This window comes from Sebastes fasciatus, chromosome 5, assembly GCF_043250625.1.
Source record: "Sebastes fasciatus isolate fSebFas1 chromosome 5, fSebFas1.pri, whole genome shotgun sequence".
NCBI lineage: Eukaryota > Metazoa > Chordata > Actinopteri > Perciformes > Sebastidae > Sebastes > Sebastes fasciatus.
This window is the reverse complement of record NC_133799.1, coordinates 34,508,945-34,525,560: the sequence shown is the minus strand read 5'-3', so window position 1 is coordinate 34,525,560 and position 16,616 is coordinate 34,508,945. Positions and strand designations below refer to the sequence as shown.

General features: G+C 39.8%; 1 protein-coding gene across 2 annotated transcripts in view; it reads right to left on the bottom strand.

The window, feature by feature from the left end:
* The window catches only part of naaladl2 (N-acetylated alpha-linked acidic dipeptidase like 2), a 534,957-nt gene that overhangs the window by 193,962 nt on the left and 324,379 nt on the right, over positions 1 to 16,616 (bottom strand). The gene's annotated exons all lie outside the window — the stretch shown is intronic.

Sequence of the window (16,616 nt, the reverse complement as noted above, 5' to 3'; positions counted from 1 at the left end):
AATCCTCACTTCAGGTCCACGCAGGTTCAGTTCGTAGCGTTGCCGTTCCACTCTGCTGCGCAACTGAAACCCGTACAGTATGTGCGATACACACATATCATGTACTGGGTGTAGATGGATATCATGTCCTACAGTAACAATATACTATCAAAAGGCAAAAAAAAGAGTAGAGCCACTGCTTCACTGCTGTCAGTAACACTTTATAATAACCATCAATAATGAATAGTACATTGATAGTTAATTAGGTAATAGCAAAAAGGTAATTTTACAAACAATGAAATGGTAATAATGTTTACTAATTATTAGCAATGCGATAATTTGTTATTTTATCAATGGTTTGTGTAACATGAGATAATTAGTTTATACATTTCTATACATGTTAATTATCATTTAATTGTTTGATAACAGCAAAATAACTTAACTAAAGTTTAACTATCAATTTAAAGGGACTCTATGTAAGAATCAGAAATTGCTTGTTAACAGCGACACCTGTTGCCGTTAAGTCAACGAAAGTCAGCGTCCTGTTGCTCGTGCTTGTGCTCGCTCTACTTAGACATGAACGAGCATCGCTCAAAACAGTGAGGGGACACACGTCAGCTAAAACCACAATATCACTCTATATCAGCGGAGTTTTGGTCGGAGACGATAACGCCACTCGCTCTGGAGCCTAGTCTATTCACTCAGCAGCAGGAAACAAGACACGGGAAACCTCAGTTGGTCTGGAGGAGCTGCAGCATTTATTTCTGCACAAACGTCCACTAGATATTCTCAGAGCTAAACTAACTCTTCTGCAGTGTGTAGTGTGTGCGCATGTACGTGAGAGGTGGAGCGAGCTGAGCGAGTGAGAACGAGTGCGGTGTGTGAGTGAAGGCAAGCAGGCAGAGGAGCAGAGTACAGCAGAGACTCCGAGACCAATGCTACGGTCTCCCCTGTGTCTTCTGACCACGGTCGGGAGGCCGGAGCAGGAAGAGTTAACACTGTTTAACAGACAGGCTTCACTAGATATATAACTTTGCAATTTTGGTGCTTCCGTGTAGTTTGTGCTGGATGATGGTTACTATAAAGTGTTACCCCGCTGTCCATTATTACAACAACCATACAATCAAAGACCTACTTGTCATATCTTCCAACAGTCAACGTAGCCTATAACTGAAACAATGGAGGCTAAACGTTGCGGTGCAGTTCTACACAGACATTACAATTAGAGGTCCATTACTAATAAGATGTGAAGCGCTTTGGGATGTTTACCCTACCCACCTGAAAGAATAAATGAAACACATAAAGGTGGCTGGGCCTCAGTGTCTAGATACATGAAGAAGCAGCGCAAGACCACCGCCTGAAAGTTGCCCGCAAGCATCCCGCCTTTAATCGAGCTACTCAAACAGAAATGTGTAGGCTACAAAAAAGTGTGCGCTGGATAATATACACATAACAAATAAACACACACTAATACACATCTACTGTGTCACATTAACGTAATTAGATAATACATTTACGTTACTTATTGCTGATTTTTTTTTTTTTTTCATAGATGAATGTGCGCTCTTACTTTGAAATGCTTAAATGAGGTCATCGACAGGCTGTTACGTACTATCCAAAGATGGCCAAGTGATACGAGTGGGTTTTCGTTGAGGACCCGGGGGAAAGTTTGCAGTAATTAATGGCAAAAATCCCAATATGCGAGCGAGTGTGGTTTTTACAAAATTTTGCTTTGTATGTGTATCGTTTCATTCAGTGATGTGTTTTGCAAATCGATGGCAATAAAATTGGTCCCTATGCAGAAGGAAATAAAATATACAAAGTGTCAATTTGGTTACCTGAGTAATTATTCAAAATTATTATTGAAATTACATCTGCAAATTATGTATAGCCCTACTACAAATAATTGTTGAACTAAGATGGTAGCTACAGACATCGTATATGCTTACAGATAAACTTTCACATATAAACTAGTTTGATTGCCACATATTACAGTTTATTTCCCAACAGTGTCCCTTTCTTTCACCAGTCAAAGACTATTATTACAAATTATTTCAGGAAATCTCTTTAATATGATTTCATTGCCAGGATTAAGAAATTACTGAAAAACATTTGATTTTCTTGCCTTTTGTCGTATTTAAACTACAAATACAATAGCTTCACAAACAAATGGGAGCTGCAATCAGCCATAACCGACAATGACATAACTCTCTAAATAGGCACGCATCCGTAGTCCCTAATCTATCATTTCCTCATCCAGTTTCATCTTGTATACCCCCCCATCACTTACAATAAGTATTATTGTTACTTTTCTGCCTCTCTTGCAGCTGATCCATACTTTGTCCAAGTTTGTGAGTGATCTATACTCTAACCTTCGCTGTGAGGACAAGTTCAGCAACCCTCGAAAAAATCCCTTGTGGTTTCCTTTGAACCAAACTTCTAGTCAATAGCCTTCTGTGGCTGGTCGAGAGAGTGCCGTGGCAGCATTCCAGCTCCACATAGCGATTAATAATCCATGGACAGCACAGGAGACAAGACAAGAGGGGAGGGGGTGGGGGGGGGGGCGACGACATGAGGGGTGAGAAAACTAAGGAGGGAAATAAGGTTAAAGGTAAAAGACGGAAAGGGAGGTCAGGAGATAGTCAGCCCGTTCTCCTTCCCAGGTCCTCCTCCGCACTTCCTTTTCATAGACCCATTTTTTTGTCTTTTTTAGGGGGGATAGAGGGGGTGGGAGGTCAACAGTAGATGTCACATAGAAGTGGTGTACATAATCTGAAAGCTGGGAACCTGAAGATTAATTTGAGATGCTGCTCTGCACTGTGTGTGTCAAGTTGTTCTACGCATAAATCATAAATAAAACAAATAATAATCATTGATTAATAACTGCTGCAGCAACTTTTGGGTTGATACCATTTGTGACACAGATTTGGCGCTAAATTTAACCTTTTTTAACCACTCGAGAATTGATAAAAATTATTAATAATCTCTCCAAAATACCACATTAAGACACCAAGACCTTGAGAAACAACACAGAAAAAGCCATGCTGTGATTCGGGATCAAAAACGTCTAACATTTGGAGCAAGAATCTAATTTTTTCGGCGATTGGATGGCGTGCACTTCTGTTCTAAAAACTGTTGTTTTTAAGTCCCTTATTTGTGTTTTTTTTGTGCTTATATGAGTGAAACTTTTATCCTGCGGTCTTGGCCAGGATCCCCTTGAAAAGAGATTTTAAATCTCAATGGAACCATCCGGGCTAAATTAAGATGAAAAAAAATACAATAAATACTCAAAATCGTGTATGGTTTTGTGAGGAGTAACTTAAAAAGAGAGATTAAACAAACATGATATTTTGTTCACCCTTTGACTTAGAACTATATTTATGTAAATATTTTTACCCTTTATTACATTCTCGCCTTGAGTTAGACTAACGGATGCCTTAGAAAACAATATTTAATTTCCTGGATCCATGAAAAGGCTTCAAGAACTGTTAGTCAAGTGTTTTTTTTTGAGAGCATCACTATTGAGGTCCAGACAAAATATGAAGGAGGAGGAGGAGGACCCTCAATAGTAGCACTTGGTGCATACTTCATTAACACATACTCCAGAACTAACTTGAAAGCCTTCGTTAAAAGATGTTTGTGAGTGATTGTCTTTGACTTAAGTTTGCCGCCCTCATCTTTTCCCTCTCCACATTAATCCTGTCTTGACAAGCTCGTTACGTATAATACATTTAAATGTATCGCTTGAGGTAATTCAGAAGAGTAGTATCAGGGGAAGTCTAGGTGTGCTTTCTGTTTTCCTGAAAAAAACACCGATTGTGTGATGTCAACATTACGTATGTCATCTTTAATGGTGAAAACTGACCATCTATTGTAACATTGTGCAAAGAACTGCATTTGTCTTGCTCCAACCCTTCAAGCACTTGTACTTTGGGGAGCAGTTTCACATTTTGGACGAGTAATACAACTAGTAATACAACTAGTAATACCACTGGAGCTGGTATTGCAATTCCATGAAATTGGAGGACTTTTATTCCCATGTCAAGCTCCAAAAACACTAGATACTACATGTCCCATAATGCAACTAGATAAGTGTATTTCTGTTAGACCATCCCTGCTTGGTGAATGCCCTCTTCTTTCAAACTCCGCAATCTATCAGTGATATAAAGATGACAATTAGCCTTCTATTTATCATTCCTACTTTTTATCTAGTTTCTCCATAGGATACATTCAATAAAGTGATTTTCTTCATACTAGCTTAGCTGCTAGTTTTATTCCAGCTGATGGTATGTCATCAGTAAACCATAGTAGTTCATTCTAAATGTCTCTAATGATATATCTAATGCTATATTTATGATACTTCAAGATATTTATGATACATCAGAGAAACATCAGGAATCTAACAGTTAAATCTTTGATCAATTCACCCAGTAACATCTTTTGTTTCTATTAATGTTAGCGGCGTGTCCTTCTCTCTGTCACACAATCAGCTCCATTGTTTTGCTGACGTTGAGATGGAGATTGTTGTCCTGATGTCAGGGCTCTGACCGCCTCTCTGTTTGAGTAATGGACTTCATAATTCCTGCCAGCTTGAAGCATCTGAACATTTCTGCACACGTGGGCCTACATTTCGGTGGAAGTTGCAAAGTTGTAGCATGTACGGCTGATTAGTTATGAATTCCGTCGTGTCGTCAGCAGACTTGATGATGGTGTTGGAGATTTGTGTGGCCACGCAGTCGTATGTGAACAGACAGTACGGGAGAGGGCTGAGCAGACCTGAGGGCTCCGGTGTTGAGGGTCAGGGTGGAGGATGTGGTGGTGCCTAGTACCCGCACAGCCTGGGGTCTGCCCGTCAGGAAGCTCAGGATCCAATCACAGAGGGCGGTGTTGAATCCCAGGTCTCGAGCTCGATGACGAGGCACAATGGTGTTGAATGCTTAACCAGCATCCTCACATAATAGTGCTCCTTTGGTCCAGGTGGGTGAGGGCAGTGTGGAGGGTTTGGGTGATGGCATCTTCCATTGATCTATTTGGCCTGCAAGCAAACTGAAGTGGGTCCAGTGAGTCAGGGAGGAAGGGAGGAGGTGATGAAGGATTTTACTAACCGCTCAAAGCACCTCATGATGGTGGAGGTGAGTGCGACTGGGCGGGAGTCGTTAAGGCAGAGGGCTTTAGTCTTCTTGGATAAAGGGACAATGGAGGACTTCTTGAAACATGTGGGGCCCTGTTTAAACTATCTACAGCACATGGACTAATGTGCATGGTGCAAGTGCATTTAGGACGTCTCCAACTCCACTTTTTAAACATAATCTGGGCGCGAAGTAAGGCTCAAGTGGCAGAGGGATTGTATTCAGTCTCTTATAATCAATCATAGGTGTGTTTGGGCGTAACGTGAACTAAACCAATCGGAGTGTCATCTCCCATTCCCTTTAAACGCCAGGTGCGCTTTTGAATGCTGTGTGTTTAAACACACCAAAACAACAAAGTTTACATATTATACCTTCAAACGAGTGTATAAGTGGAATGCATTAAATCTGATAGACGGTGCTGACCAACTTGGAATATTTTCATCATTCTGGTTTTGAACAGAGATTCTCATGATGGTTCTTCTCCTCTCTCGTTCCTCTGAATGTTCAGTAAAGCGAGAACTCAACAAATCAATACCTGGGTAGCGTCCACGCACTGTATAAATCAGTCTTTCCATTACTGGACACTGATATTAACTGATACCTGGATTGACAGACTGTGAGAGACCAGTGCAGGCCTCTGACATCTTGACATATTGAGAGAGGCAGTACCTGACTCCATGATGTGCAGGTGCAGGCAGAAAATCATAAAAAAAAAAACTGTCAAGAAGTAAGTGTTTGATGAACTGAGAGGAACCGCCTGATTTCCCAACTGATGTCTGTCACTGGCGATATATTAGATGATGTATTTTTTAAAGGGGCCACTGCAACAATGTGCCCATTTGTTCCTGCTGAAGATGCAAGTCTTTAAAGGGACTCTATGTAAGAATCAGAAATAGCTTGTTAACAGCGACACCTGTGGCCGTTAAGTCGACGAAAGTCAGCGTCCTGTTGCTCGCACTTGTGCTCGCTCTACATAGACATGAACGAGCATCGCTCAAAACAGTGAGGCGACACACGTTAGCTAAAACCACAATATCACTCTATATTTCAGCTGCTTGGCAGTAATGTTAGCTGACCAGACGAAGGTCTCTCCATGAATCAATGCTGATCCTAGTGTTGGCTTTTCCTGCTTCAGCCTCCCGACCGCGGTCGGAGGGAACAGGGGAGACACCGGAGTTTCAGTCGGAGACGATAACGTTTCTCGCTCCGGAGCCCCGTCACTTCAGGAAACCAGACACTGGAAACCTCTGTTGGTTCTGGAGGATTTCTGCACAAACGTCACTAGATATTCTGAGAGCTAAACTAACTCTTCTGCAGTGTGTATTGTGCGCGCATGCACGTGAGAGGTGGAGCGAGAGAGCGAGTGAGAACGAGGGAGGTGTGTGAGTGAAGGCAGGCAGAGGAGCAGAGTCTCCGGCCCTGGAGACCAAAGCTACGGTCTCCCCTGTGTCTTCTGGCCGTGGTCGGGAGGCCGAAGCAGGAAAAGTTAACACTGTTTTGCAAGACGGGATTCACTAGATATAACTTTACGGTTTTAGTGCTTCCGTGTAGTTTGTGTTGGAGTCTTAATCTGAACAGCGTAGCCACACGCGCATGGGACACCGAACGGCAATGATTTAAACGTGTAAGAAGTTACAAACAGTACCTTTAAATACAAATTGCAAATACTGTACATAGTTTAATTTCCTAACACAGCCGAGCACTCTAGTTTTCGGGAAACTTTACTCAAACTAAAGGAAATAAGTGCATTTGTTGGGTATTGTTTTCAGCAGCAGATTAATACACATGTGGTGCTCTAGTGAGTATTTGCGGCAGCAGGTCGGTGTATGTGGGATTGAGTTAGAATAAACTACAATGTGGGTGTTGATGGTAAAGAAGGAAGTGTGGCTCATTGATGTGTTTTGAATAGTTTTTGGGCAAAAATTAAGGTCTGTGACACATAGGAATAAGACAAATCAGACTTTTGATACAGTTAATATTTGGTAATAAAAACCAATTCATTGTTGATTTTTTTATCTTTTCATTGCATTTGTTGACATTTAGATAAATATAGAATGTCACCAGCCTCACCCTTTATGGTATAGTTGGATAATGAAATTTTGTTGTTGTTTTTGTTTGTTTTGTATTGTTAGGTTTGAATCTCATATATGGTTTCTAAACATAAACTAAACCTAATGGAAATATGTAATTTTCTTGCCCATTAGGCGTACTGATGATGGTGAATGTCTTAAATATTGAGTCTTAAATACTTCTCCAAAGGTTACAAAGAAAAAGATTGAATCATTGTAGACGAATGAAAACACAAGGGAAAAACCAGCTAGGCAAATTATGAAATTATTTGGCCTATCATAAACAATTGTGCATGCCATGTAATCATTTATTTATTCTGCAACAGTCTGCAAAGTGTGTTGAAGCTTGCCAAAATTGAATTCAAATTGAGGCCTGTTAATTAACGCTGCTAAGTTGCCAAAAGATGTGATCGTTTAACAACTTGTTCTGAACTAAATTAAGCTGTTTCGCTCGAATCCAGGAACAACTACAATATAACATGAATAGACACAGTTTAAGTGGAGCAATCAGAGACAGTGAGTCGGCTTGGCGGTCAAAAAGGGTTTTTATTTACTGTCAAAGTCCCATCAAAACAACAGATAATCTAACTCCTTCAAGAGCCCTATAACCCCATAACTGGCAAACAAAAAAACTAGCTTAGCCATGCCGCCAGCCGACTTACAGGTTCAACAAATAACCAAGGTTAAACCTGGAGATCTAGGGAAGTGAATCACTCACTCACAGCATGCCACACCAAAATGAACTCTGCTCACTCCTTAATTCACCCCTGATGAGAAGATATTGGTAAAAAGTTCTGAGGAACAGTTCACTAATTATTTTACAAAAATAAAGGAACATTTTGTGTGGCACGCTCACATGCGCTTAAAGGCACGCGCAGCCAGACCGGCTGTTATAACAAAACAAGGAGAAGCTCGGATTACAACACACAGTGGGAGAGAGACTTCATTCTCTGCTCAGGTAGACATTACTCCTCTACATCGTTAAAAAGACAATAGTTGTTTGATGCTATATTAATGCTCTGGAAATCATATAGAAAAACTTTAAAAGAAGAGTCTGCCAATGTCTCAAATGTCTCAATAGGAGACGAACTGAATGACATATTACGATGGATGTTTTTGCCGTGTGTTATGTCATTATTGATTTACTTCTAGTAGAATGTAATAATGTTGTCACGCAGTAATCTCAATGCCAAAAAGGTTGAAGAAACTCAATAACTGGGCTGTTTATTTGCGATGTGGACATCCAATTAATCCCTGGATTGTTCGGTATGTTTTTTCTAGTCATTATATTGCTATTATTGCGTATAGTGCAAGACAATAGCTAAAATGGCTGTACAAATATGCATCTCGGTCAAGAAATGTACTTCATTGTTTAAAAGCATGTTCTTCTGGGAGAAGTCATTGCGACAACGGTGATGCAATGCTTAAAGGCCTCAGTGAGTCAATGTGCCACAACTGATACCGGTTTCAAGAAATAAACTACTGGGACAGCGAGGTTTACCCAAGAGGTTTATGCACTACAGCTGAGACAGCAGGAGTCCCCTGAGATGGTAATGTAGTACAACATGTACCTCAACCTAAAACATGCTATTTCATGCTCGCATTCATGCTACTGTTACCCTCCACTGTCTCCACACTAGCATATATCGATTTCTTCAGTTGAAAATCAAGTATTATTTGATCTATGATAGAACATAGTGTTTGTTGTGCATATTTCTGTAGTTGCATAACACTTGGTGTTAAAATACCATACCAGGTCATCCCAATACATACTATACCATACCATGATACCTAGACCATACTGTACTGTAAATGGTAAATGGACTTGCATTTATATAGCGCGTTTCTAGTCTTCAACCATTCAAAGCGCTTTACACTACATGTCAACATTCACCCATTTACACACACATTCATTAAAGCTGATTGGAGCAAATATGATTAAAAAAAGTTATTTTTTTAAAACCGTAGCTAAATTGTGACATGAAACAAGTAAACTGCAAAAAGTCTTGTTCCTCTGTGTCCTCCGGTGCTCCTAACGGCATCTGCAAGATTTCACAGACCGGAGGAAAACAAGCAGTAAGAGCTGATCTGAGGTCCGCTGTCCATCTGCCGTCTATGAGAGCCGGCTGTCAATCACTCACGAACTTCGACCAAACGATCAAACTAGGCAGCGCTGATCAAATATGAATCAATATTATGTTACGTTAATGCCTATTTCTCTCCTCAGATGTTTTCAGAATCATCTTGTAGTGCACGGTTTAGCTTTAAAATGAGAAAGTTTGTGACCCAGCAGCCATGTTGGAAATCTCTTGAACGAACACCAAGTATCGGTCACATCACCAGAGCACAGCCAATAGAAATGCTCTCTCAATGAAATGACCTGTGATTGGTCAAAGTCTCCCGTCACGGGCTAAATTTTCTAAAGCCTGAAAACAGAGCCAAGAGGAGGAGCAGAAGTCTAGATATTTCTCAGAACACTTGAATTACAATATGCTGAAAGGTTATTATGGAATTTTTGCCCAATGATGCCAAAAATATACTGCCTACTGCCACTTTAATTAAACATTTCTTGACATTCTTTATGGATGCTTTACAATGTCGTCATATGCTACTTCAAGTGGTGTAGTGGAGGGTGAACAGTATATCCCTCCTCTGTAACCTACCCATTTCTACCCAGTAGTTCACCTTATCGACGACCTGGCTACCGCAGCACATTAAGAAAGACTTACTGGATTTAACATTATAGGCACTGACTATTTGTGTAACAAATTCACATACCGACCATATACGGTCCAGCCATAAATTCGGTTTTTGACCGAGTCTTGTTATTTTCTTTCTGCCCTAGCCTCGTGGGCCCTTTTCTGTCGTCGGGCTCTGGGGCTTGAGCACCGGTACAGGCCCGGCCCGGGCCATGCATTAAAACGGCGGTGCCGGGGAGAGGTCCTACGAGGGGATCCTCATCTCTCACACCAAGCGGCCGTCTCTGACCTGCCGAGTCGAATCCCCCAGGCAGATGCGGACCCCACCCGTTGAGAAGTGTAGAAATATTTTCAGTTAATTATGAAAATGTGGCATGTCAAGGTAATTAATTGGAAACACTGGGCTACACCAGAACACAGTCTTGAGGGGGCAGTAGGCTATTTACATACACATTGGCCACAACACTTTGTATGTGTCTAATTTTATTTGTATGGCAATTTGTAATAGTACAAATACATGCATTTTTTTTTTTTGAAGTTTATTATTTTATATATAAAATTAAAATAAATTAATATATTTGTATTTATTTATATGTGCATTCAGCCTTCCCAGCACCGGAGCACCCGTGTGATCTATTTCCTGGATTACTTTCTCTGAGCGTTTAATATTTCCGCGGATGGGTTTACATTGTAGTTAATGAAAAGCCTGGTGCATTTAAAGCCTCATCCACACTGGGAACATCAGGAGCGCGTGGCGGCTGCGTTACCTGTTGTTTTTATTTATTATTAGACTCACGCGCGTCTCAGCTGCGTCTCTTCTAGAGAATAGCGGTCTCGCTTATTTTTGCCGCGTGCCACGCGCGGTTCACAGGCACAACAGACAGTGAAAGTGATCTATTGACTGTATATTGACATCATACCAGCAAGATTACTACAGACTTGTTTTTAAATCAACACTTCCTGCTTTCATTTCAAAATAAAAGCCCTTTTTATAAAAGCTTTTTTTCTGTGGACAGAATTCCTTCATTTGTTAACACAAGGCTTTTATTCTGAAATATGTGCCGGATAGTGTTCTAGAACATGCAGTGACTTGGAGAGCTCCATGAATGAATATAGTACGGGGTTTTAATTGTCGATTATTACTATTATTTACAAATTACCACACGTTTCTTAACCTTTCTCTGTCTAAAATAAATATAAATTATATTTATAATGAAATGAAATGGCCATTAAAAGGCAAACTCTATGTAGAAAAGAAAGAGCTGACAGCAACTGCAGCAGCAGAAACGCAGCTGGTGTGAACACCCGACGCTTGAATCACGCAGCCGCCACGCGCTCCTGTCGTTCCCTGTGTTCTGGGCGTAACACGTCAAGGGGCATGCCAGAGCGTCGGTATATTGTTCACTCTGGGAATGGGAACGGGGCAGACGGACAAATACAACATGAAACCACATAACGTGGCGGTCAGGCCTCGAGTCCATTGTGTATGCGTCAGTATGAACGTGCATGTGGATATTTCTAAGAGTAAATGAGAGAGAGACTACGAAAGACATGATGGAGAGTCATGAGACATGAAACAGATGAGATGGCAGGAAGCATCACACGGTCTCCAGCAGTGATCAAAGCCGAGGAGAGGAATGCATTACAGCTAATAAGCACTGCAGGAGGGTCCTCTCCTCTCAGCCCCGTGAATATATGACACCTCACTATTAGACACTTTGCTAAGCTCACACCAGACAGAAATGAAGGAGAGACAGGGATGGAGACATAAGGAGAGAGATATTCAGAGGAGAAGAGAGGAACTAATTCAGTTCCTCTAAGACAATGCCCAAATTAAATCTGTTTTGTCTTTTAATGATTAGAACAGAATTATTCATGTTTTTTTTTTTTGTTTCATCTGGTCCGTAGTAATTCCTTGCTTTCTTGCCTTTGCCTTTGGCAGCTCGGTCTAGTCGGTGCAAAATGCTTGTTATACGGCTTTTGTCTTAATCCAATCACATACAATAGGTTCTTCATTATGTCAGTTCTGGCCTCAAAGGGGCTGGAGATAGCATTTCTTTCTGACACGTTATTACACAGTCTCAGACATTAGGTGTGAATTCCTATCAAGCAAATGTACTGTGTAAACAGCTCTATGGTAGCCCAAGCATTCCCCTTTCTCTGACGTCCACTCGACCTTGAAAATATCACCATAAAGTTGTGTTTGTGTTTTTGCTCATCTCCCGATTCGATACTATCACAATATTTTGGTGCCGATTCGATATGTATTGCGATTTTTTAATTATTGCGATTCGATATATTTATTTATTACGATTTTTGCCAACTTTTTTTAACACTACACCACAGGAAAAAGTTGAATCATACACTTCTACGGACTTCTACTTTGGAAAATATCAAAATTAATACAGTAAGAATGTTTGATTTTCAGCATGTATGTAGTCAGAGATGTCCTGAAGTTAAATATGTCCGTCATTATCAGGAATCATTTATTAAATATTTTCCAGCAACCCAGAAATAAAAAGAATGAAGACATTTCCCTCACAAATAACTTAAATAGCACACAGATATACTCAAAGCTTTATCAGTCAGGTAGACTAGCACATCCCATTGAGGAATATGTCAAGAAGACAATAATACTTCACAATCTAGAGGAATTAAATGTCTAAAGGAGTATTGATGAACCTGCATGAGACATTAAAATGTGTGTGTGTGTGTGTGTGTGTGACGTTAATGTCCCATATTGTAAATAGTGAGATTTTCATGTCTTTTTTTTATTGTTAAGCAGGTTTAAGTGCTATATAATATACGACCAATCCATGGAGAAATACATGCCAGCCTGTATTCAGAAACTGTGCCTTTGAAAAAAGCTGTCAGGATTTCTGTCCATTTGTGATGTCACAAAAATACAATATAATATGGGACCTTTAAGCTCTTTGATTTTTGTTTTGTGTAAACAAGCGTGTGCATGGTGTTTACTCTGAGTTTTTACATGCTAACAAGCTCATCGCCAACATGTTTTTTGGCACCGTATTGACAGTTCCAGGCATATCTACAGCCAAAGTAGAAGTAGTAGAAAAGAAAAAGAAAAAAAAGGTGACTGGTGGAAGCCAAATGGTGCTTCTCAGTGGGCTGGCAACATTGTTGTTTTAATAGTCTTTGATTGTGTTTTGATATTCCTGAGCTGCTGAAGTGATGGATCCAGGGAATAACTAATCCTTCTCTAATGATGATGGTGTTTTAATGGAAGCTTAATGACACTCTTAACACCCTGGTGTACTTACTGTCAGTGTCTGCCAAAAACAGAGAAAGATGAGGAGAGGAAGAAGAGAGACAAGTTGTTTAAAGAGAGACATGACTGCAGACAAGTTGGGGTGAAGAGCATTGAAGTGCCCTCTCAAACCTCCAAATCCACAGACACCACTATCATTGGCAGTGCTTTACCTCCAATGCAGTCCAACTCTTACCACACTAACCAGACACTTCAAAGAGTTAAGTGCTATAGCCTGATGTTAGGCTCATTATGAGCCACAGAAATTAAGAATTCCAATATGTTATCTCCGTGATCTGGGAAGGTTCAGTCGATATGTGTCGACATCCTCCTCGCAAGTCTCAAACTGGTGATGTCATAGGGTATAAAGTCTGGAGTTGCTCCATAAACGATGAATTTTGTTTTCTTTTTTATACACAAGTGAGCTTCATTCATTGTTCTCAGTTGTGAAACAGAAAATGTTCCCATAATATAGTCAGAATATTCCCCTGGGTGCTCTCAGTGTCATCTAGAACATCTTTCTCGATTCACGTCTACGGAGCAGCTCCACACTTTATACTTAATGACATCACAGGTTTCAGTTTTAGCGCTCTGGTTTTTGGATTTGGGAGTTGATCATGTTTGCTCGTATTTTATACTTAAAGCTATGGTTGGGAGTGTTAAAACATTTTTTTTTTGTTCTCTTTACATCCCGACAGCAATCAATAAATAAGAAAAACAATAATTAAATCCGATGATTGGACGGCCTACCTGCCTGCCTGTGTGCACCCAACCTGTGCACTCATTGCGCGTCAGCAAAGTCTTCCAAAAGCTGCTAGCTTGACAGCTGAGTACTAACAATAGCCATGTTCATTGTTACGTAACTTCAGGACTTCACTAATGCCAGTTACGTAACAAACATAGTTATTTTACGTCACTTATTTTAAACCACGATCTTTTCTTAAGCCTAACCACATACTTTTGTTGCATAAGTAAACCTAAAAACTAAGTCAACCGATGTTGAAAGTTTATTTTGAAAAGACTCTAAGCATGTAACAAGCGGACACTTGACATACCGTCCCTTAGTCCAAAACTGATGCTAGAGGGGTACCTAGAGCACCATAGTTTGAAGCCTAGGGCCACTGACCAAGCGTCGTTGTGGGGGGTTGAAGCTCAACGATCGCCTTGGATTTACTCGTGTACATTTACTTGAAAAGGAAAAACTTCCACAGGACTCCGATGTAAAAAACGATAAAACAAAAAATTTTATTCCACAGTTTTGTAGAATCTTCTTACAGGAGTATTCAAAGCTAAGTTCACCTAATTAGCAAACTGTACTACGGTAAGAAAACCGTGTGGCTCGGTCCTTAACCGACCCAGATTGATTTATACATGTAAGAAGTTACAAACAGTCCCTTTAACTAATTTAAATGATCATTAAATGACTTCTAACCTTTTAATTACTATTAATTAACTTTTCAATGAAATCCCTTATTTATCTCACCTACATGAAATACAGACTGTGCTTATTTATTGAACTAAAACGTGTTTACGAAACTTGGCTCCCACAATCGGTATTTGTCGAGTGAGACCGTGTCGGTTGGTTCGTTATTGGTCAACAGCGCAAATATCAATGTGGCAAAGCTCACCAAAGATGAACTTGATGCAAAAAAACATATGTGCAGATTTTTTTTGCCTCCTTTAAAGAATCTGCTGGTAATACCAATTCCATTAAAATTGTGTCAATGCAAACTTTCACCGTTTGAAATGATGATGTAACTGGGCCTTAAGACTGTGCTAAATATCTTCAAACTTAAACACTCCATCCAAAATCTATCGCTTTACCCATCCCCTCACATGTTTCCCCTAGAGATTTCTTTGACCACTTTAACGAGATAATCCACTTATCTGCCATTGGTCCAATGCTCAGTCAGTTGTTTAGTATGTATACATACAACAATACACTTTTTCTTGTATAGATAATTCATTGGGTCCGTGTAACAACAACAAAAACCAATTTAAGAAACTGATAAAAAAAAAAATTATTAAGATTATGGATGAGCAGCAGACTCAGATTGTGTTTGAATGTTTCCCTTTGAAAGATTCAAACATTTCCTTTCAGTATGTGCATTAAAGTCACTTAATTTGCCCTCCAGCAATTATTTTGCGTTATGTTTTTTAAAATGATCATTATTTTTTTATTCAATGGTCCTTTCTGTTTTGTTTTTTTAATTTTAGTTATTGTTTTATTGCTTTTGTGTGTTACTTTTTTTCTAATAAATATTTAACTACTGGTTTTGATGCATCGTTTTTGCCACGCTGCAATCCACATTTCCAATGCAGGACAATACAGACTGGACTGTATATTGTATGTTCAAAGCATTCATAGTTACAACTGCAACAGATGCACTTCTTTTTTTTTCTAAAACACTTCGAGCTAACCTGGTTACCCTGTGCTATGCATTTCATTGGGGTTGCTTTTGTTAAAGTTATGGTTTACTCGGCTACACGGGTTATCTCATTTAATTTGCTACGTGACTCAGTTCATCCAAGGACCCAGTCATTTTTAGGAAAGGGAAATCCAAAGTAATCCATTTTTAAAGAAATTAGCTAATAACGGACAAGCAATTGTGTCATTTTAAATGTCTAGTGTGTGTGTGTAAGAGCGACACGCAAAACTATATTACATTTTATTTGCTCTTACATTAAGACACTGTTAAAAAAGGAAATTTTCTGAGAGTAAGAAAAATATGTCATCCTAATGTAAGCTCATATCTCTAAGTGCTTATAATGCAAAGGGGTGAAAGAGAAGCAGAGGTCTACTTTCTTATGCCATGAGGAAAAGAAAACGAGGTATGAAAGCCAGGCAGAAGTCATCAGATGTCAACAGCATGCATTATTCACACTGTAGAGATGTTAATAAAGAGGTCGTGGCACCAAAATTACTTCCTCTCGCCAGGAAATGAAGAGAGAGCACCAACACACCAGAGTTACACACACAGCTGTACACATACACTACATATACTACACGTACATATGGATACATGGGTCACGCCACTCGCAATTACTTTCACTTGACAGTGTGAATATGGCAAGCCCTGGCAGCGTGCTGTGCAGTGCAACCGCAAGAGAAGTCGGGTTAAGGCAGAATTAGTCTGACACAATTTCCATGGTGATACGGAAGAACATATGTGGGAATACTGATTCAAATGGTAAAAAATCTTGCCTTTGCATTATACATCAGAAATGAACCGACACCAGAAAATGGCCCTGCATGCGCTGACTTTTATTCTTGTGATGTTGGAACACATTCTGAATAAACATACAGCATGCATGAACTGTATGCACAGTGTGTCTGTACTGGTAATATCCAGCAGATCATAACCACATTTCAATCAGGAGAGACTCCATTTGATAGTTTTATCAAGTTTTCTTTCATCAAATTGATTTTTTTTTTTAAATGTGTGAACAATCTCGCCCGAGCTCTACTTTG